The sequence below is a fragment of the Rhipicephalus sanguineus genome, chromosome 7 (genome assembly GCF_013339695.2).
Source record: "Rhipicephalus sanguineus isolate Rsan-2018 chromosome 7, BIME_Rsan_1.4, whole genome shotgun sequence".
Lineage (NCBI taxonomy): Eukaryota > Metazoa > Arthropoda > Arachnida > Ixodida > Ixodidae > Rhipicephalus > Rhipicephalus sanguineus.
In genome coordinates, this window is record NC_051182.1 from 126,815,422 (window position 1) to 126,838,910 (window position 23,489).

General features: G+C 45.2%; 1 long non-coding RNA gene across 1 annotated transcript; it reads left to right on the top strand.

Annotated features, from left to right (window-relative positions):
- The first annotated feature begins 1,226 nt into the window (after positions 1-1,226).
- Positions 1,227-8,584, top strand: LOC125759355 (uncharacterized). Its single transcript, XR_007416941.1, has 3 exons — positions 1,227-1,344; positions 3,677-3,777; positions 8,308-8,584. It is a non-coding gene; the product is annotated as an uncharacterized LOC125759355 (long non-coding RNA).
- The last annotated feature ends 14,905 nt before the right edge of the window (positions 8,585-23,489 follow it).

Genomic DNA, 23,489 nt, shown 5'->3' on the forward strand with positions numbered 1-23,489 from the left:
AAATGGCATTGTGCCAAAAATATTAAGGTTTTAGGACTTCTTGCAGCACGCATTGTTTTGTACAGGGATGTTAGCGTTTTCATAAATGCAATGCATGGTGCCTGAAGAATATAGCGGCCCACTTTAAAAATTATAACTTCATGATTTCAGTATCTGGGACAGACTTTACTGTATACGGTTTGTTTCTGGAAAGCTTCAACCTATCTTGCAATTCTTCAAGCCAATACTGAATTTGCTGTGTACATTTGGCTGCACATTCTCATCACTTATGCTAAACAACAGGCTTGAGTGATGTGTGGAATTCCTGTCAATCAATTTTATTGATTACCTCGGACGATCTATTCTGCTTCCCACAGTTATTGGGTGCTTTGTGTGCATGTGCTATGCATGCTAGAAATGAAAACAGGGAATGCAGCTGGCAGCATCAACGAGTACAATGCCCATAGGCTATTATGAGGTGCGAAATGTTGCCACTGCTAGAATTTACATTATGTGTGCATGGTACAGCTGATTGTGTAATTTAGCACTTTCCAGCTACTTACGCAGTTGGAGCAGATGTCGATCATGTTTACTGTGGTATGGCACGGCCACCAAGTTCGTGCATTCTGCATACCAGGAAACCTGACACGAAGCAACGTATTGCTGTGATGGCAGCTAAGTGAGAACGAATGAGTTTGTCTTCTCTGTACATTTGTCAATATCATTACACAGGCTTGTTAAGTGCATTCAAGCGGCTTTAGCAATGCACTTGCAGCTACAGAGCCAGTAAAGGCAGCCATTCATCATCAGAGTTCACTCTGCAAATCCCACTTTCCATAAAGGGCATTGTTTTGTGATAGCTTAAGGTCAAAACTTGCTCAATTAAACACTTCTTGGTGTCTGACATTACATGAATTATGATAATTGTTATATCTCATGTGAAATTATGCCATTGTTTTTTTTTCATATTCTTACTTTGCATACACACTTTACGACTGCACCCTCCCCAACCGAATCTTACTAGTGCTACATTCTGTTATGGGTGAAAACAATTATTGAATTAAAAACCAGGCCAAGGAAAGCAGTATGATGCCCTGTAATGTAGGAGGATGCCGCTATTGCAGTGTTTAGTCTAGAGCTGAATTTAATGAGAAAGGACAAGCAATGTAGGTCATCTGTGGATATTTGCAGACCATAATTGTGTTGTGGTCATTTTGTTATCGCAGGAAGCATCTTCAAAAAGCAGTGCTACAAGGATGTGAGCAGCAGTTTCCCTTCACGAACGGGTCAAATTCATGGAAGCCACGTGCCTGCTGCTTCTGGCCTACACAAACATGCAGCCACCATAGTAAAGTTCTTGCAAAGGTGTGAGACATCCCTATGCTGCATGGATTGAGCATGTTAATTGCCTGTTTTTTATAGCTTATAGTAATATGTCTACAAGTGTACTTCCTTCTAGTGTATATTTACATTCTCTTAAAGGGCCAGTCAGCAAGCTCCGACTTCTTTTTTTTACACCTCCCAAACAAGCTCGCTAATTCGTACAGAGGGCCGCAGGATCACATTGTCCGAATGTCAGACACTCCACTTCTAAAAACAATAACCGCACCTCCTCTTCAGCGCTTGACCAGTCCTCTTTGCTAGCGAAGTGGTGTAATGTTACCTATGAGCAACATTAAGTAACGCTGACTGTTGAATAGTCCTCTGCAATACGAAACGGCATTTTGGCTTTGTGATGATGCAGTATCTGTGGTTGTCACAAGAGTTGCGAATTGGTTTATCTCGCCAGTGCTTTTACTGTGCTTCCTCACCGCACCGCTCTGGCACAGTGGCACATCGAGGAAGCCCCTCTTCAGGACGGTCAGGCTGAGCGAGAAACTGAAACCAGCTGGAATGTTCGTTCTATCCCCTGTGGCTTCATTATTACACCACTTAATCAAAAAATTCATGTGACAACATGTTCACGTTGTACAAGCGTGCAGTTGTCACAAATTTTAGACTCCGGGATTGTTTAGGGGCCCTTTAGCCTTAAATTATGAATGGTAAATTCACACGTCACGTGGTTTTTCTTGCTTTATTTTTTGCAATGCTGATTTTTAAAATAGCATGTCAGCTTCTGTGAGTGGTAATTTATACATTTATCATACAAAACATCCTGCTATATTCAACAAGTGTTATTATAGATTTTTCATGGCACCAGAGCCACCTGCTTTTTGCCGTGTGGCAGCTACATGGAAGTTCATTGCTATGCTGCTTTGTTTAACTGATATCTTTTCAATCAATGCGTTTCACAGTCCAGGGTGTTTGGTGTATTTGCATCTTGATGTGTTTAATATCATACAAGTGATGGATTTTTTCTGTCTTCTAGTGTTTACTTTGCAGCTATTTAACTGTGGTTTTCAGGGGCATATCTAGACAGGAACATCAATTCTGCTAAGCTTTGGTTCGAAAAGAGACGCTGAACAGGAGTTCCTTAGGTGCATGCCCTGAGCACCAGCCCTTTGGATTACAGAAATATCTAAACTGCATAATGTCTGCAGCTCCTTGCTTAATTGCATGTCTTTCTTCAACCTACAGCTCTTTCCATAATCCTTAACATTAACCTACATTACCAAGTGAACATCCCCCGCTGCAATACAGTGGTTATAATGGTCAGCTGCTGATCTGAACTGTGCGGGTTCGATCCTTGATGGAGTGGTTGCACTTTCGGTGGAGGTGCAAATTCTAGAGGTTCCTGTGCTTTTAATTTCACGTTTACATACAGAACCCCATTGTTATTATTACATCAGCAAGTGGACAGAGTGGTAATTCTAGATTGTATACATATTTAGTATAACAGACAGCTGAGCTGGTTGGTAGGTATTCATGTTAAAAAGGCAGGGCATGCAAACATGGACACAAGAGAGAAACCAAGACACCACTAACGCCAACTGGAAAGGTGGACAGTGGCACAAAATAAAGTAGACACAGAAACTTATCTGTGCATGCCCAGGCAAGAGGCGATACCTATCAGTCTGGCACGCGCGATAGTCTACGTGAGAGATAACTGCTCAAGCATTTGATTTCTTCTTTATGCTAATTAATCGACGGTTGGCTCTCTTGTGCACTGCCATTATCGATATGCCAGGCCTCGACAATTGGACGCATTTCTTCATTCATGTGCTTGTACAAAACTGCATTCATCGAATTTTGGCGCGCATTTACGCTCTCAACAATGTAAAGGTAGATTAGGTGATGAGCCTCCAGTTAGTGATCTCAGCGTTTTAGGTGTCTTGACTCTCTTGTGTCCATGTTTGCATGCCCCATCTTTTTAACATGTATTCATATAGTGCGTAAGAGAAATAGGTTATCTAGTGAGTTATTTGGAAAGTAAGTTTAGGGCGAACACCAATATAGCAGTGTAAATTAAATTTAAGCGATGAATGCATCGGGCTGGATTAGGAAACAATATAATGGCGAAATATAGCCGTTTGCTCTTTGCTTATACTTGTCTCAGTTTCTTGTCTCGTATGCTTTGACAATGACCAGGTGTCGTGTTGGATGCTACCTATTGGTTATGAGCTATACATAGACAAAGCAGAGGCTGTTTGGATGCTTTCTAAACAGCTACCTCATGGGGAGAGAAAAGTTCATTTGGGTTATGTGAGGCATGCTAAAAAAAGTCGACTTGTTTCTGATGTTTTTGTTTTCCTGGCAGACATTCTACACGAACTTGCCCAAAGGCGGAAGGAAGGCACGCACAGATGGATGCACAGAAATCATGGGGCTGCCGTAGAAGCTGTGAATGAGCATTAACCTGTGAGTATGTGTCTTAAACATTTTGCTGAAGCCTTTTATTTTGGCTGAACATTCTTATCGATGCTTTGTATTCCCCGATTTGTAGTGCAATATTGTTACACCCTGTTGCTTTCACAACAGAGCTCTTTAGTCTGGTACAAGGCCCAAAAAGTTCGACCTAGATGACCAAATTGCGGCAGCTAGTTGTTTCCACAATTAATGCATTAGTGTAAAAAACGCAATAGACGGAGCACAAGAAAAAGGAAGACACAAACAGTGCTGTGCTCGTGTGCTCGGTCTTCTGCACTGCTTTGTTTACGCTCTGTCATACCAACACACACAAGCATCCATTTTAGCTTATGTAGTAGTCCAGCTCATACACTTGGTAACGTTCTCCAACGGCAGGATTACCGGATATCTGGCTTGTGAAGTCAATCTAAAGTGCATGCCTGTTCGTGTAGAGTTGTGTGCATCCACCATTGAGATGGAAATGCAGCTGTGTTTTAATATTTTAGCCAGTATAGCTCGTGAATGGAATTTGGAGCTGTGACAGCAACACTTTTATAGGGGGTGAGTTACTAAATTATTGTAGACTTGTGTGCATCCACCATTGTGATGGAAATTCAGCTGTGTTTTAATATTTTAGCCAGTATAGCTCGTGAATGGAATTTGGAGCTGTGACAGCAACACTTTTAGAGGGGGCGAGTTACTAATTATTGTGTATTTCTCGATGTTGCATGTTATAAAAACATAGCTGGTTAAAATTAGTCCAGATTTTACGCTATTTCTTAACATATGACCTTCCGTACTGTTCGAAGGCATTGAACCATATGAAATGCTTTGTGCCTTTGTGTGTTTGCCGAAGGTTAGGAGTCATTATACTAGAGATAGATAAAAATAGGTCAGAGGTTAAAGTAAATTTTTCGCAATCAACTTCTTGTGGGCAGTTATTCAGAGCAGGGTTTTGAAGTAATTTAGCAATACAAGCAGATTAGTGTTTCATTTTAGTGTCTGACAGTGCACACTGTTTTATTTTAGTACCTATTTGGGTCATTTCACGCCAGTGTGCCAGGTCGTTTTTTTGACCATTTCCAATATTTTGTAAAACTGGTGCTGTTATGTTTCAGTGTGGGAAGTAGTCATTCAAGCGTTATTTTCGGGGAAAGAATTGCATGATGCAGCAAAGACCTTTCAAACTTCGCATGCAGAAATGAAGCTGTGTCAGGCAAATTAATTGACACATGGTTATTGCGTCGAGCTATTACTACAAAGCATTTGTTTCTTTAACATAGTCACCAATCTTTCATGACTATGATAGTCAAATTTATTTTGATTTCAATTTATGCTATTTGCAGTCGTGAGGAAACATTGCAAAATGCACCATTTTTAAGTATATTGTAAAAAAGACTGAATGTTTCATGTGAAATATATTCACAGTATGCGTTCAGTGCATATACCAAGGGTTGAAAATGCTGCTGGCAAAAAGAAGCAAAAATGTCTTCAAATTGGCACTTGGAAGAAGTAGTGTTTGAACCCATATTGCGGGCTCTCTTTCACTGTGTAGCAATCCCAGCTAAAATGTTGCCTACACATCATAGTGTGCTTTCCTCGTGCGATAATTTAGACAAAGTTTTTAAGGTGTAATATTATCTTCAAGCGAAAAATATTTTTTTCAAATGAAAAATAACAAGGCTGTGGGAAGTTTCTTGGAGCTTTGCCTTCACTGCACAGCACATCATTGTTCTTGCATGGTATTTCAGACAGAAGTATTGCTTAAATCTGCAACATTTAGACTTGCACTATATGAGCACAGAGGCACCCGCGTGAATCCTGTGCCAATGTGCTGTGCAGCGAAGGTCAAGGAACGAGGCTCTGTGCAGGCTAGGGATTATTCACTTCAGTAAATTTTTCCTTGCTTACAACCAAGCAGTATATATTTTTTTAATGGAATATAAATTGCCAGCAAAGTATACCACACAATAATGTCTTGGCGACATTTCTGTTTGGAATGCTACATAGCAAAAGCTAAGCTGCAATATGGGTCAAAAGCTATTTTTTCCGACTGTTACAGTTTGGGTGGAACGTTTCTGATTATTTTGTTTTTATAGTAGTTTTATGACAAAGTGGATATCTATTTACTTATTTATTTATTACTTGACAATATTGCTGACACCAGTAAGCAGTATTGCAAAGTGGGCTACAGTGATAAGTTACACATAAAATGATCTTGCTAAGCAAAAACAGGAGCATAACATATACAAAACACAAGATAAACCAAGAACATCTATACAACCGTCTTAAGGAAAATGATAAGGGAACAGCACAAAATACAAAGGCAATGAACTTTGGAAATCAACCTTCGGTATTCCATACGAAAGAATTAGTCTTTCTTCTGATAAATATTAACATTAGAACTTCAGCATTTTGCAGTGTTTCCTTATGGCTGAAAAAATGTAACTTGAAATGCAAATTAGTAAACTATTTTAGCCATGAAAACACTGCCACCTTCAGATTAAAGAAAGAAATATTCTGCATTAAAACGGGAACAAACAGCGCTGGACACGGGACGAAGAAAGAACAATAGACGAGGGTGCTGTCGCCTTCGTCTACCTTTTTTTTCCGTCCCGTGCCCAGCGCTGTTTGTTCCCGTTGTAATCATGTACTAACCAGCCCAGTTAGGTGCTATCCTGAAATATTTTGCCCTAATTGCTCAAAGCAATAACTTTGTATAAGTTATCTTGCATGACGCAGTTTCACATCTGTAGATGGATGGATGCTATGTGTGTTCCCTTTAAAGCAAAGCATTGACATGCAAGTGGCCAAGCTCAATTTTTGAATTGGCTTAATGCCTTTCCTACCTGAATTAAATTTCTTTCCTTAAAAAACTTATAATAGGTAGCTTATTTTTCGGCATTGTACAAAAGACCTGCAAGTTTGTTTTTGGCTGTTCTCGCTGCTTTTCCACTACCAATCCTCCATCTGTCTTTTACTGATTTCTCTTGTGGATGTGTTCATCTTTATCAAGCTTTCTCTAAGCCTAGGGCTTCATGAGAGCTAGTTCCCAACACGTACATGGGTGGACATTTTTACATTTATTTAAAAGGTGGTCCGTCATTTCCATATCTCTCTTACAATCAGTGCATGTGATGCCTACTTACTGGATCTCACTTTATGACTGCATATTCTAAGACAAGATTAACTCGCTTCAGACATTCCACTAGCTTATCATATGCTTCCCTCCTTACTTCGTCCTTATTCTTGCGATAGTTACTCAGAGCTTTTCATTTTTAGTATTTGCTATCCATTAAATCATCTCCACCTCTCTGACATTGCACCTAACGCTTATCGTGCATAAAGTTTAATGCATGCTCTCAGCATCACGAAATTTCGTCCTGGAAATTAGCACTTGACTACAGGTAGGATCTTTTTAGCAGCATGATCTTTTTCAACAGCAAAGGAGTTCGTTAAAAAACCACCTTTTATACTTAAAATGGGGATGACTAATTCCATACCTCGTTTATTAAAGTTAACCTCTTTCAATTTCCTTACGCTTGTTCTTTGTGTTGTGCTTGCCTCATGGTTTGCAGTCTTTATGGATCTGGTATATTTAAAGAGTTGAATAGCCGGTCACCTGCTTATGACACTGCAGCTTAAGTATTGCACCCACTATCATTGCCATAGTAGCATTTGGTAGAGTAGAGGTTTGTAATGAATGTAACGAGATGTGCAGCTCATGAAATAATTGTTGAACAACGAATGTTGTTGGAGCTAGTGATTCAACAAGAGGACTCCTCTTTAGAGGGGCAACGAATTGCATCAAGGTTGCTGCAACAACTTAGACACATCAATTTGTTGAAACATTGGCTCCAACAACACGCTTTGTTCAATGGTTTGACATTTATTCAAGCCGCCATCTTCAGCTCAAGTTTTGTCGCGTTAAGATGTACAGGATATACAACTGTCATGTTGTTTTCTGATAGAATTCAAGAGCTATTGACAGCAAGCCTTGCTTCTCAATTTAATTCTCATCCTTTACGTTTACGCTTTAATCTTTGTCATCTTCAGCCTTATTATATGTGCACTGCAGCAGTAGCCCTTCGCAGTGGTCTACAATTTGCCTCGTCTTGTGCGAGCCGATTCCATTTTATACATGCGCAATTCTTCATTTCTTCACCCACATAACTCTCGGCTTTCTCGGCAGCATTAAGTACGAAAATTGTAACTGTTAAGACTTTTGCTTCAACATCATGACAATAATTGAATAGAATTGGTAATGCACGTAAATAAATACTCTTGCAGTTAGAACGTAGTGTGTTTAACCCTGAGTTCTTGTGTACTATAGCAATAAGTCTTCGTGAAATCATGCTGCTTGTTCTTCATATAATTAGAACGAGTCCAGAAATATCTGCAAAATACCGTTTCTGCTTTTTTGATTTCTGAAACAGTGATGCTAAGGGAGGCCATGTGCACATGCACCATGGCAATGTTTAAATGTGTATAAATTCTGAACATTGCTGTTGCTCTAGGTGTTTTCTTTCACTTCCTTTTCAGACGTACAGAAAGGAGCGAAGTGGAGCTGTCCATGGGCCGTGCACACAGTTTAATAAGCAGGCTTGCAACACTTTTGACAAATATGTTCCTGAATACATCTGCCAAAGTGGCATTTAAAGAAGCATGTAGTAGTGTACTTCACTGTTTATTTGGCATGAAGCAGCAGGTATGCTTCCGTCATCAGCAAGTTCACACAGTACAGTGCATCTACACATGGCATGCTACCCCCACATCTACCAGCTCGGGATGTGTAGCTTGATTGTAAAATGTTTACTTTGACTTAACACAACAATTATTAACAAAATGACATGAAAGTTTTGCCACCTATGCAGGCGACGTTCTCAGTATACGCTGCCAAATATAAGCGGAGTTTGACCAGTCCATTAGTCGCACATTTCCTTGTAAACATCTCGTAGAGGGCTGCTGTTGTTGTTGCAAGCCAATGCGCCGTGATGAATGAACCATGATTCCAAGATTTTTCTTTTCCTCCGACCTTTGTACACGAGGTAGCATCGTCGAATTGATTAGGTCAAAGTTATGCCTTGTCATTCAGCAGCGTTCAACAAGCTCCGTCTTAGAACATGTTGCATGGGTGGTTTTCGCAACATCCTCTTTGTGTTCTTTAACCTTCGATTACCTTCTTCAACCCATTTCGCCTATGCAAGTTGTGTCGCAATCCCCACATTGTACTTCGTAGATGATCCCGCTCTAATCTTCGGCGGTGTTTGTGTATACCTTGTCCTTAGGACATGTGTTCACAAAGCCCAAAGTCCGCACACCTGCGGATGATTAGAGCAGGGTATTCTACAGACTACGTTGTGGGGTTCATGACACCACTTACATCGGCGAATTGGGCAGGAAAATGCCAAAGACGTTCAAAGAACACAAAGTGGGAATGTTGCTAAAGCCACCCATGGAGCGCATTTTAAGACAGCTTGTTGAATACTGCAAGACGACAGGTTATAGCTTCGACCTTAACAATGCGACGATGCTGGCTCAGGAACGAAGGTGGAGGAAAACTATTGGAATTATGGTTCATGCGTCATGAAGCATCTGCTTGAAACAACAACCACAGACCCATACCGAACGTGTACGTGGACGTATGTGGCTAGTGGACTGGTCGACCTCCGCTCACTTGTTGCCAGCGTATACCGAGACTGCCACCTGCATAGGTGGCAAAGCTTCTATGGGATTTTATGGTGCAGTTGTGGTACAAAACAGTTATTTTGCATTAAGGCAAATGTGCCGTATTATATTGGACAGTACGGGCAGACCATTCTTTAGTATCTTAACGTAGGAGGCACGTAAGAAGACCTTCTTTGAAGGAAATTGTTTTATTCTGGTCACGGAACAGTGCTCTCATTCAAACAAAGTGACGGAGTGCTTTGTTTTATCTGTGGTAACCAAAGCACTTCGTAAGAAGACTCCTTTTTAGAGAAATCGTTTAATTCGGATCGCGGAAAAGTGCTCGGCACCGCTATACCTTCAGCTTTGTCCGTGTTTAGGGGCCAGATTTTTTGCAGTGTACTTGCTACCAGAAGACGTGCGCCGGCAGTACGCGATACCGCAAACAATCACTGAGACGCGACCGCGTGAGCGAAAGAGGGCGCCGGGAGAAGCGCAGTTCGGCGATAACGGAACCTTTGAACCACGCGCGCCGTTCCCCATGGCAAAGCCAAAGAGGCTCTTTTTTCCTTGAATCAAAAAGAATCTAACAAGCAGCATTTTAATACGTCTCTTTATGCACGGAAGGTTCTCTTTTTATTGCAGCTAGTTTGACTACGAGTGTTTAATTGTAGTCGAACTCTCTCAAGTCATCGGGATCATTTCCAAAATGTCCCGCTCGTGGCACTCATCGTGTGATACATTTAGCTTAATTTCTCGGTAAGTAGGGCACCGCTGTTGATAATATTGCCGTTATTGACGTTGTCATACATTGAGCTTTCACTCTGACATAAATTGTTATTTGCTTTTAGTGTCCCTTTAAAGCACCCACTCGTAGCGCAATCACATGCTTTGAAGCCTACTGCGATTCTACGATTCTGCCAGGCAATATTACCTGCGATACGGAGACCCCTGCCATTACATGCCAATCATATAGCGTTTTTATTACTTTACGAAGCAGTCTTAAGCACTGGCGTCGCTCCGTGGTAGAACACCTGCTTGCCACGCATGAGGCCTGGGTTAGATTCTCACTCGGACTGAAGGATTTTTTATTATTGATTTAATGGAATCTATCTCAAATTTTTTTTCACGGACAACGCCGATTTTTCGCTCACACGCAACGACGCCGACACCGACGCCGGAATTTCTGCGAAACGAGCTCTTTAACGCTATTGCGATAAAAAACAAAAAAGGAGCCCTTCCCCTATCGGTAAATGGGAAGTAAGGAGGGGTGGGGAGGGGGCAAGCGAGTTTTGGCGTGTGTTTGCCTCAGGTACTACTTTTATTGCGATAGCAACTATATGGACAGCCTCGACGGGTTTTTGCCGTCGCCGCTGCCGTCATGTCCTTCCGGTATGAAGTCCAAATTGATAAGATTCCCCCGCGCATTGTACGTTCTACCGCGCGTAAAAGCGCGCGAGCGGGGGCGACGAACGCGGCCGAAGCAGAGTTCAAATAAGAAGGCCCATCGCTCGGAGGGTGCATGCGATAACATCACTCCGCTCGGAAGGCCTGCTGTCGAAGCAGACAGGAAATACCCCACCCGTCTTTAACGAGCCTTAAAAGACGCGAAGATGCGAGTGAGGGGGGGGGGGTGTCGCGTCGTGCGAGGAGCAACTTTGAAATTTGAATCTAAGGGCGCGGTGGCGATCGCTGGCGCGCGCGCTATCTCGAAAGCCATCACAGCGGGCAGCTCGTATACGCTTCTACGTGCTGCGCTCTCAACGCGAAGTGACTTTGCGAGGAGCATCTCTCCCTCGAGCGGCCGTATTCTCTTACACCAGCGTTTTGTAGTTACGCGAGATCGGATGCAAAACAGTTAGCTGCCAGACTCACTTCGTGTAACACTACAATTTGTTGCTATCGCATTCATTGCTTCGCCCTTGCGGTGAAACTGACTTTTTCTTTCTATCTCCGGCGGAAGCGAAACGGCTTTGATTGGTTGCGGGCGTGGCGTGAGGGCGCGCCTACGCAGTTGGCATCAGGCCTAATGACTCGCGTTCCAGCAACGGAACGTGAGATCATGCGTTCCTATCCAGACAACTATGAATTGCGGCAACGTGAAATGGCAAATGACCTGGATAAAAGATCAGATTGCCATATGAGAAACGGCTGATCGCCTACAAGCCCACAATATAGAGAGCATGAGTTATTTGAAAACGGCGCATGCAAACACGCATGGGACCGGCACAGCCTTCGAGGGCTGCACTTCTGTACGAATGGCGGTGCTGGGTTTTTCGCGTTCGACAACGCCGCCACCGCAATCTGTAACCCACAACAAGCTTCGCTTCGAAATAAGGACCAGATCGCGCAAACGAATTAAAGGCTGCTACTCTGCATATTTTCTTCGCTAAGGTAAATAAGATCTAGTCAATATTTCACTCGTAAGTCTGGCTTCTCCAAGAAGGCACTGTATCTGCGCTGCACGCCGGCGTGCTCCAACACCCGTATCTGTGGACCGTACCGTACGAGGCTGCACTACCCATACTAGCCCTGGCTAGGCTCTCGGGACATCAGACTACGGGCCAACCAAAAGCTCTCTATGCAGTTCGAGCCGTGCAGAATCGTACCCTATACGTACCGAGTGATACGATACGCACTGGATCTCCGTTATCTCTCACACACGGCTTCAAACGATGGCGAGTCGTCGAAGAAATTTCCCGGGAGCCATAAGCTTGGAGTGCTGCCAACAAAGGACGTCCATACAGCCAATACTGCTAGCGAAATTAGAATGGAAACACTCATTCTAGCGCCGACATTGTAAGTAATCGGTATTATAGCGACGTACAAACATCGCAGAAGAAATCAAGCGATGCAATAATACATTTTGTGATATACAGGTCAGACCAAAAAATAATAATTAAAAAAATATTTCGGGATACCATGCTTCATAGCAGCGGATGAAATTTTTTTTTCTGGAAAACTTAGTGCGCTAGCGAAAGGACACTAAATTAAGAAAGGAACGCGCGCGCGCGCGCACGCACGCACACACACACACACACACACACACACACACACACACACACACACACACACGCACACACACACCACACGAGCACACTCTAATCGATCTTATTCTTCAAAATTGGATAGCGCGAAATAGAACAGGACTACAAAAGAACACATATGCACAGGTTTCTTCGTAGTCCTTCGTAGTCATCTACCATTTCGCGTTATCCAGTTTTGAAGATTATGAACCCAGTTACCCAGCAACGTATTTTGTTAATCGATCATATCTTCACAAAGACCAGTTGTGAGTGAGTACGTGTGCTGTGTGCGTTCCTTCCTTCGTCCAGCCTTCTTTTCATGCACCCGCTCAATTTTCTTATAATAAAAATACGGAGCCAACCAATAAGCCTGCCCAATCATCCTGTAACGGTAACGTTACTACTCACCCCTGAAATGTCGGCCGTATCACGAGAACGATGCCTTGCGCGCTTGGGCCTTCTAGACGCGACGTTGTCTCTGGCGTTGTTACGTTGTCGCTCTTACTCGCGCGTACAACGCAACAAGACAGCAAGACAGCACTGACAGCGCTGACAGCACGCCAAGGACACTGAGGATACTCAAACGCTCAAACGTACCGCCCGTGGCGCCCTCTGGCGCGCGCGGCGATACGATCAAACGATCGTGCAAGGGGCATAACTAACCACAACACGCTCGTTTTCCCGTCAAGGTCATGATCGCCGCCTGCGGAGAGCCCCGCCTCATCCGGGACATCGGCGCCACGTGTCGCGACTGTCCGACGCCAAGCTCCCAAGCGCGCCGACGCGGAGGCTCCAGCGGACACGAACGGCCTGCGAATGGCCGGCGCGAAACCGAAACTACGGACGTGCGTGCGTCGGGAGCAGGGTTGCCGTTGGTGGCTACTTTGCGCCAAATTGGCTACTTTACGACCCAGTCTGGCGACAAAAACTTCAGGTTGGCGCCATGGCTACTTTCTGGCTACTTTGAACCTCTATTTTGGCGCATTCAGTAGCCATTTTTCTCATTATCTGCAGATAAAATACCAAGCAAGCCTGACGACTACCCTTTGTTTCCAAGCTTTTCAGACGTGTCAGCCAGTGTATAAGCGCGTGTCCTAGCCCCGCCATGAGTCTGGTGCTCATCGAGGCACCCGAACGCAACGCGCGGTGCGCCTGCCGAGACGGAATGATGAAGTTCTTGTTCGCCCAGTCAGTGTCTCACACCCACTATGGGGGATAGGCCATGAATTCGGTGGTTTTAAGAATTTAAATAAAAATTAAGAAATTGGAAATATAACTTACAAATAAATTAAAGATGAAATTTAAGTACGCCTTTTGGCTAAGATCAAACTGACGAAGCTGCGTGCATGTTGGCAAACGCGTGCCTAGCACGCTGTTCACGCTGCCCGCCATCGATGCTGACGCTACGAGCCAGTTTTGTGGTGCTGATGCACGGCGCGTGTTTTCGGGTGAACTTGACAGACACAGAGATCCGCTACAAAATGAAGCTGGACCGGTCATCTTCAAGCGGATATTGCTACTTGAAGCTGGTCGTGCTTGAAGTCGCAGACTTCAAGCACAACCTTCTTCTGCCATTAGTATTCCTACTGACTGGTTGGCTGGAATGTTTCAATCTTACTGTCTCTCTGGCAATTACTATATCTATTCTATATAAAATGTATACAGGTGCACGGAACTTATAATATGTTCATTTATTTGCAACTTGCTTACAGCTTGAAGACCAAGCATGAAGGAGAAAATAACTGTGCTCGTATGCTATTTTATTGCTGACACAAAATGGTATTATATATTGTTCAATGATAAAACCTCTTTTCGTAATACCGCTTTTCTGCCATTTGGCTACAAGTTTGGCGATAAGATTAAAAGACCTGGCTACTTTGGCTACTTTTAGCTTGAATTCTGGCTCCTTTTCAAATCTACCCAACGGCAACCCTGGTCGGGAGAATCGCGTTCCTCGGTTCGCCTAGACTACAAGGAGCTCCGCGAGCGTTTGTCCTTTCGTGGGTTACATCGCTCAATTATTCGTTTATTTGTCGGGTGGATAAATTCAGTTTAACGCGCAAAAATGAAACAGGCGCTGCACTATTGGTGAACTGTACACAGAAGAGCACGACACAAAGTGTATATCTCTTCCATGGAATTACCAATACGCCGAAATATGTTTGGTTCCCTTCCGATTTCATATGAGCAAGTTCCGTAGTAATGACTTTTAAAGTAAATGAAACTTATAATACTAGCTCGAGTACATCTTGCTCTTTTTTTTCCTTTTCACAGTGAAGTAGCAGACGTATAACTTCCAACACTAATTGCTGGCGTTTCGCGTGCCGCAACCATGAGAATATTATGAGGCACGACGCAGTAAAAGGCTCAGGAAATTACAATGGCTTGGGATTTTTAAACGTACATCGAAATCTAAGTACACGGCCTCTGGCATTTCGCCTCCATGTAAATGCGACCGCCGCGGCCTGTATGGAAAAGGCGTCCTTTGTGTCAGCAGTCGAGCACTGTAACCACTACCGCGGCTACGTCATTGAGGTATATCGAACAAAACGTTTATTAATCAGTGTGAATCAGTCCCCTCTATAGACTTCACAAGCTATATTGCTTAAAAGTTGACCAAGCCTAGAGACCGACGAATCGGTACAACTTTTAAATCGTCTTCATTCCCCGTGTTAACCTGGGACGCAATACTGAAAGATGCAATCAATCGACCAGAGGAATCCTTTGCTAGCTAATAAAGAATCTTCAGTCGAGACAGTCAAATACAGCGTCTTTACAGGCTGAAGCGCTGCTTATGCATGAAGTGCAATAATGAAAAAAGAAAGACGATAACCTAAGAATCATGCACTGTAAATGATACACTGCTACGCCTGCACCAGCTTCTGCATGGTCTTGGTACTTACATTGAATGCATCGATCAAGCTGATCATTAAATGGCTCGTCGATCCCCGAATCGTCAATTAATCAAACATATTACGGCACCGCGAACTAGCTTCAACGCTCGCTAATTGCGCAAAATGTTTTTGTACGAATGGACCAGCAAACATTCTTAGCAAATATTTCCGACCCATTCACCACTTTCTATTGTGTAGTTTTTGGGACATAGAACTCAGAAACTCAATTAACAGGACACTAAATTCGCGATGTGTACCGAGCGAACTACATAGTGTGCACCGTGCTCGTATGTGTGCTCTGTTGAAACGAGAACCAAATGCAGGACTGTATATATGTACACATATTCTTTTTCTTCCTAAATTTTAGTGTTGATTTATTTTTATGCTAGCAATCGAGTGTGAAGGGGTGGCCGTCGCCAATATATGGCAACTTCTTCATCTATTTTTTTATGTCAACAAAAGAACAGTATACCCACCAATGAAATCCACCAACAACGACTTTTCATGTTTCAACTCGCCGCGGTGGCCTGGCGGTTATGGCGCTTCACTGTTGACCTGAAGGTCGCGTGACCGAATCGACCGAATCACGGCCGCGACGGCCGCATTTAGATGGAGGCCAAATGCTGGAGCCCTGCGTGTTCAAAATTGGGTTCACATAAAAGAAACCCACATGGTCGAGATTTCCGGAGCACTCCACAACGGCGTCTCCCGCGATTATATTCAGGTTTTGGGACGCAAAACCCCGACAATTGTAATTACTTTCATGTTTCAGCGTGCTTACAGGACGTAAAGATACGTAATTATACAGTTCCAACGAAACAACCAACAATACAATAATTCAATTAACTATTCACAGCTGGATCGAGGCGCCGCGTCAGATAGCATTGTGCTACGCCGTGGCCCATAGTACCGCTTATGCCCGTCAGTAGGCAAGCCTGCATCACCTTCGCAAGCTTCCCAACACACGCACATACCGCCGTGCGGAGAGTAGCCGTCGGCGCCTCAATGTCTGCGCGCCCGGAGATCGGCGCCAGTATGGCGGTCGTTCTGCCGGAGTCCCGGATGTGGGAGAGCGCGCCGGCGCCGCTTGGAACTCCTGTAGAAAAGCTGACCTTGGAGAGCGTAGCGTTGGTAGCGTATGGCGTAGCAGGCTCAGCAGTAGCAACGTAGCAGCAGTAGCAGTGGTAGCAGTGCGTGGTACAGTTGGTGCAGTCGGTGCAGTGCTCAGTTGCTCTCGTTGACGCTGCGTTGGTTAGTCGTTGCCTCATCGTCGCTGAGTTGGCAGTCATCGAGCTCAAGCGTGGACTGCCTGCGCTTCGTGTATCGACGGGGTGGTTGCAAGGCATTGCACTCTCAGGAGGCCGGTCGTATCTTTCGGTGAGAGAAAACGATGCTTTCTGATCGGTATTTACGAAGCGTCAGGCTGTAACTCCTTCAATATTCTGCCCGCTAAAATCGGTGCTGCTTGGAAGTGTCACTGTGCTGCTGACTTAGTTCTTCGCAATTAAATTACTACTCGGAGCAAAAATCAGTGAAGTTGTTGCGCCGACAGCACTGTGTGGTTTATTCGAATACATCGTGCTAATAAACGGCGTATTACGCTGAATCAGCTACCGTACGCTGAAATATTTAATCAACCAAATAAGTTTTTTGAATGCGGAACGAAAGTCTCGAATGCTAATTCTGTTTTTCCGCGCCCCAAAACCAAGATGGCGCCGAAGACCAACAACTCGCTTGGCTTCTGGTCGAGCGAGCCACGCCGGTATCGCGCCGATGTTTCAGCCGTGGTCTTTTGTGTGTGGGCGTTCTTTCGCATTCAGCGTCGCTGAGTAGGGGGTCGCTTAAACGGCGGGTCAGCGCTGTTTGTGGCCGCTTTTCTGGAGAAGGAGAAACGTTTTGTTTTAGTGCTTATGATTTTGAGTTCGTTCTGATCGGCAGCCTTACAGACACGGCAAGCATGCTTGACTTTTGTCGGGTCTGAGACGTGATTTCGGGGCTTTAGAAATGTTTGTGCCGCCGCTAATAGCATTTTTGCCCACTCCACGAAAAGACCAACATTTGCTTTTTCACCGTTGAATTGTGAAAAAGCGGCGCTCGTTATATAGACCTGTAGAGCTGCGTAGCGTACGTACGGAACAGCCTAAACTTTGTCACCTGCCAACTGGGCTGCAGGCAGAAGATGTAGTATAGGTTCAGAACAAGTAGACTGCTTGGCCACGAGGCGGGTGGATCTCGAAGTCTATAGACTACTTGCTGGAAACTATACCGTGACTGCCTTGGCTTACGCGCGCTTACCGCCCTGTTCGCTTGCTTACCGGACGAAATCACTAATCTTTGTTCGTACGTGGGCAGGGCCCGTATTCTCAAACGATCGCAAAAGGCGATAGTATCGCGTTTGGTGACGTAGAATCTGATGCGTTCAATAACTGAAGAAACACTTGCCTGTGACGTCATTGTTGCACTGGCCGTCGTTGTTGCGAATGTCTCACAACACAGGAGTGAGCGTACCGTACGAGTGCAGAGCGACCCGAGTGCGGCGTTTTCGAGTGTATGCTGGCTTCTACGCAGTGACCAGGCTTGGCTGTGGCCATTTGAAATATAGGACGTGTTGAAAGTGTTTTCAACGTTTTGGTGTGCGATTGTTTAATGCACAGTATAATATTTAAAGAATGCAACTTTGCGTGAAATGGTATTTTCGTTGCGAGTTTAACACGGCATACTCGGAGAGTTCAGCTGTGTAGTGTGCCGCCGCAGCGATATCGTCTCAACATCTCAGCATGTTGCCGGCGCGCGATAAACCGCGCGAGCAGCGCGCGGTTCATGTTCCTGGAACGTTTGAAACCACAAAAAAAAATACGTGCTGGCAAAGAACGAGTACTGAAAACATCCCAAGGTAATGCTCGTTGAAAGCTTCAGCGTAAAAAATTACACTTCTCCCCCTACGGCCAACCATGGTGGGATGCGAAAGCATCGTGGGGGGTGCGCATCGAGTTTCCGTTTCTCTTATGTGACTTATGAGACGGTGGTTGTCGAAGCGTTTGAATTACCGCTTGCCGACGCTGACGTTTACGTTCGGCTTGCCGAGCCTTCCTCTGCTCCGCGGCGGTGGCGCTGCCGCTGCAACTAGCGCCGACGTTGACGGTGTTAATGGCGTTTCGCACACCGCTGCAGAGAGGAGAATGACGGAAGCACAGCGAACGCGCGCTTTCGCTGCTTCGAGATTCGCTGGCCGGCGTTGCCGTTTACGTTCAGCTTCGCGAGCGTCCATAGCGCCGTTGCGAAGGAGAGCGCAACGGGAGCGAGCGCGCGCTGCATTATATACGAGCGCACAGCTGGGGCGGAGGGAGAGAAACGGGAGAGGAGAAACGAAGCGGAGGCAGCGCTCACGCCACCTCCTCCCACCTCCTCGTGCTCACGGGAGGAAAGGGGTAGAGTTGGCGCATGCGCAGTATGGGTGCGGACGCCGCAGAACGGACACTGCCCCGAGCATAACATGCTTTCGCATCTAAAAATGCTTCGCACATCCACCGACGATTGAACACTAAAAGCTACCCTCTCTGTCTATGAAATGCTAGACTTCGCCACCAACCAACGGTGATAAGGTGCGTTCGTTTATTCCAGGCTTGTCAGGAACGCCGTTGAGCCCCGTCACGTCAACGGAAATACTAGATGGCGCCCTCCCTTTTCCGGTTTTGCTCAATAGCCAATCAGCGCGTACCAAAGATCCTTAAAGATCCTTTTGCGATCGTGTGAGAATACGGCCCCAGGGGGATCAAACTCAACTCAGCCAGTGGGCCGCAGTGTCACAATAGTCCTGACAGTGAAGTTGGTAGGAGCGCGGTGGGAGGGGTAATATTTGTACAAACTGTCAGCTAACCTTGCCATTTGAAAGAAAAATATTTGCCATATCCCATATATACTGGTCACTACTGAATGAGATTTGGTGCCATGGATTCCAGTATCATGTCGATACCGATCTGCAGAATGACTAATACCCGGAAGCCATTTCTTAAATACAGAGTTGTTGTTTCACGATTATGTATCAGTACATGGTGATCTCAGAGGGTGCCTCATTAAAACAATGCTTTAGACCTGTAATACCTGTGTAACTCACAAACATACTTATTAAAGGGACTGTCTGCCGTCCTTCATCGCTTTTCTGTTTTGTATGGCAATAGAAAGCGTACCGTCTCAAGTATCCAACCTTGCAGCGGTTTCTCTAGAAAGTGACTCGAAATTTTCAAAACAGAATTTTTTGATCTGCGTTCGGTCTTCTTTCATTGGTGTCAGGAGGCCCACAACACTGGTTGGTGGACGGGGTGACGATTGTAGTGCCGGTGGAAGTCGAAAACTGGAACCACGTGCAGTGTTTGCGGGCTTCATTAAATTTTCTTTATTAAAATAAAACAAATACCGCAGTGATCGTTTAAAGCACGCAAACTGTCAAAGTATTATTGCCACAGTCTCTCCAGCTTTGTTTAGTCAGCCTGAAAAACCACCGCAGACGAAGGGAGAACTTGGTCTGTTCCAGCAACACTGGTACGCCGGCGTTGTGAAACCAACCGTAGTGGTTCTACTCATGCCAAACGTGCAACTAAAACGAACATGCGACGTGCTTCACAGAAAAACAGAAGGTCCCTGCTGTTTTTCAGTTATGTTTAGGTGTTCTGTGTTGCATATGCGACATGACAGCCAACACGGACGCCTTGGTGAAGCGGAACCTGAAGGCAAAATCTTAATTGTAGAACCTCGATGAATACTGGTATGCACTTTACGCATGAGGAGTGAGCACTCACGGGGATGGTTCGAAAATTCCCTGAAATCAGTCGCGCTGCTCTACGCCATAGACGTTTTTTTTTTTTTTTTTTTTCATATAGGCGGCACCTGACACCGTGCTCGTGTGGCTCGCGTTTCTCCTCCGTAGGCAGGCAGGCGAACGCGTTGCTGGAAGTGCCACCGGGCACTTCTTTAAACGCGTGAGAAAAAAAAAAAGAAAGAAATTACTCTCTGACACAAAGTAAAGATGCCAAGAGTGCATAAAACACAATTTTAGGATGTACATATTTGTTTTCAACAAAATAAGTCTACCTGCGACAGTTTTTTGCTCCTGCCACTTGAATGAACCACATCGCTGTTGGGTGACGTTAGCAGTCATACTTTCACGACTTTCAGAGCCAAATTAAAAATATAATACAGTTTTTATTGGACAAAAGCATGCTCGTTACCGTCAATGTGATAAACAATCTTCTAATTTTCACCACAATAAAAAAAAATTCTGAGCGGTAGATAGTCCCTTTAAGAAAAAAAAAATGGAACGAAGGCAGTCATGTGCGGGCTGCGGACCGCAAGCGAAATGTTCGCGGACCGCGTGTTTGAGACCCCTGGTGTATATGCAGAGGAGTTAGTGCAGGAATGATTAATTTTCTTACTTCATTATTTAGCGGAACATTAAAAAATACTCAGAAATGTGCCACATGACGGCAAACAGTGCATCGTTGGTTTGAAGCCCTCACGCAACGGTTAACCACATTTTTGTTCATCTAAAACAATCTGTGTGTGTTTGCATGCGCGTTCGTGTGGGTTATAAATTATCTTTTACGCAGGTGAAATGGACCCTACAGTGAGTGCTGCAGCGGCCGCTCCGGGGCATGACGGCGCTGGCGAACTCGGCAACCTCTTGGTTCACCTGGAAGGCACCAGGGGCTACTTCTCTGGAAGTCTCATCGACTATCGCATGCCCTGCACGGCCTCCCAGGACACAAGATGCCAGATTGTTGTCAGCATTCCCCTTTGGAACGAGTTTCTCTGCTGGCTTGAGTTGGAACTGCGCGAGCTGTCCGAAGTGGGGAGCCAACTCGGACTCGTGCACGTCCGCAACATTTGTCATATGCGGCCCACACATCACCAAATGCGTCAGGCCGCCACCCTCCTGTACTGGCTTCTGAAGACGCATCGCTGCGTGTCTTCCGTCCAGATTCCAAACAAGACGGAAGATCCGGAAATGGCCAATTTGTGCAGTGTCGTACTTTGCAACGTGCTAAACGGAAATGATTCCGTAAAATCTTTGGCGTTGGAAATTTCTTCGCCGGTGCAAAGAGAACGGTTTTGCGAGGTTCTCTTGTCGATGAAATGCCTCGGGGAACTGCACTGTGCAGTCTTCTCTCTGGATGAGACGTTTCCGAAGACGATTTCGGCGCTTCTCCGTGCTTCTGCGACGTTGACCGTGCTCGATTTCAACGCACCGCTCGCAGGAAACGTGCGTCTCCTTCTAAAAGCACTCAGAGCCAACTCCACGTTGCGAGATTTGACACTAAGTTCCTGTGCAATTTGGGAAGAACCTGAATTGTTTGTGGCCTTTCTGAGCGAAACTGTCGCCCTGAAGCACTTGAGAGTTGTCGGAAGCCCCGATCTCGATTGCGACAATGCCTTGGAATGGATTTTCGAAGGCATGCTCAAGAATGAGACAGTCAGCAGCCTGGAAATGCACGAGCCCGTTCTGAATGCAGAGAACGTCAAATTGGGATCTAGAATGCTGGCGCAGAGCAAAGTTTTGCGTAGCTTTAGTCTATTGGGCTGCTTGTTTATGGGTGGTGAAGAGGAATATGGCGACCCCGCCTGCTGGCTAGAGGCGATATCGGAGAACGACACCCTCCAGTATATGACCCTATCTATGGGCATGTGGACGCGTGAGTGTTGGGAACAATTCTTTCGTCTCTTGTCTCGACACGGCAGCCTGAAGATGGTCACTATCGTTGCGGACGAATACGAACGCCGTCACCTGCCTAACATCGCCCGAAAGCTTGAGGAAATCGGCTGTGGGGAGAAAGTCTCCTTCGTAGCTTCCTGTAGCGACGACAGGTACTCTCTTGCGGACTGGAATAAGTATTCCGAACTGCGGGCGTCTGTAATGGGACACGCAGTGCTGCCACTCTATCAAAAGCTTGCCACATTTCCCCCCTTGACATTATTGAGCCTGGGAATTGCGGATTGGGAGAAGCAACTTTGCTGGCTTTTAGTTGAGTATCTGTCGACTACGTCCGCGCTCCAAAAGCTGGATTTAGTGCTCAGTGGGACGGGCTTTAAGACCGAATCGCACGATTGGTGGCTAGCTCTTTCGCAGTCGTTTCTGCGCAACAGGAGCATCACAGATTTGGCCCTGGACGTTTACGTCGATTCCTGCGAAGACGTTGAGTGTATCGGCGAAGCTTTAGTACGAAGCAAGACGATCCGAAAGACATGTTTGGTGATGTTTCATTCATCAACATGCCTCAGCTTTCTTCGAGGCGTGCGCGCCGGCATCTCCGAGAACTACGCGCTGTGCAGCGCCACCTTGAATTCGCGGTATTCTTGCGGGCCATGTGCATCCGACTGGCTCGTCATGTTGGACACAACGCGTCGAAACGTGGGTTATGTGGCGCGTGCGGCCCAATTTCTTAACCGCAGACGGCGTGACACGTGAGTACACAACGGCGCTCATTGATTTCGTCCACGATCGGGATATATTTTAGGAAAGGGCTTTAATACTAGCAGACAAAAATCTGAGCCAATTATCGGTTATTACCCATGACTTGCGTCAGCCGAATTAACATATCTGTGCTGGCACCCTATAGAATCGCAGTCGTATCTTACCGGCAGCTCTCCAGGAAACCAGGGTGGGGGAATGGGCTTGTTGATCAGTCGTGGTTCGAACGTTATCGGGACAGCGGAACAAAACGTACACGGAAGAAGAAACGAAGACGTCGAGACAAGCGTTAACTTTCAACAATGAAAATTTTGTTTCCGGGATTGCTCGTACTTATACACCCAGAAATGACTATAGCCAATAACGGACATTATATTGATACCGATACATCTAGATAACATGTTTTCTTGATGTACCGGCATCAAGTTATTTAATGCAGTCACATCTGTAAGTTCAAAGGGATACCGCCGTGTACGCGGTATTTTTGAGGTCTATAAGCACGGCCAATCCCAGAAATAAAATTTTCATTGGTGAAGGTTAACGCCTGTCTCGCCTTCGTTTCTTCTTGTGTCAGCCAGAAAACATTACAGCTCTCCAAGGGATTCCTGATTCTTCGATCGCGACCTATTATTAAAGTTAAAGGGGAATCGAATAACCTTGAATAGGAGTAAATTG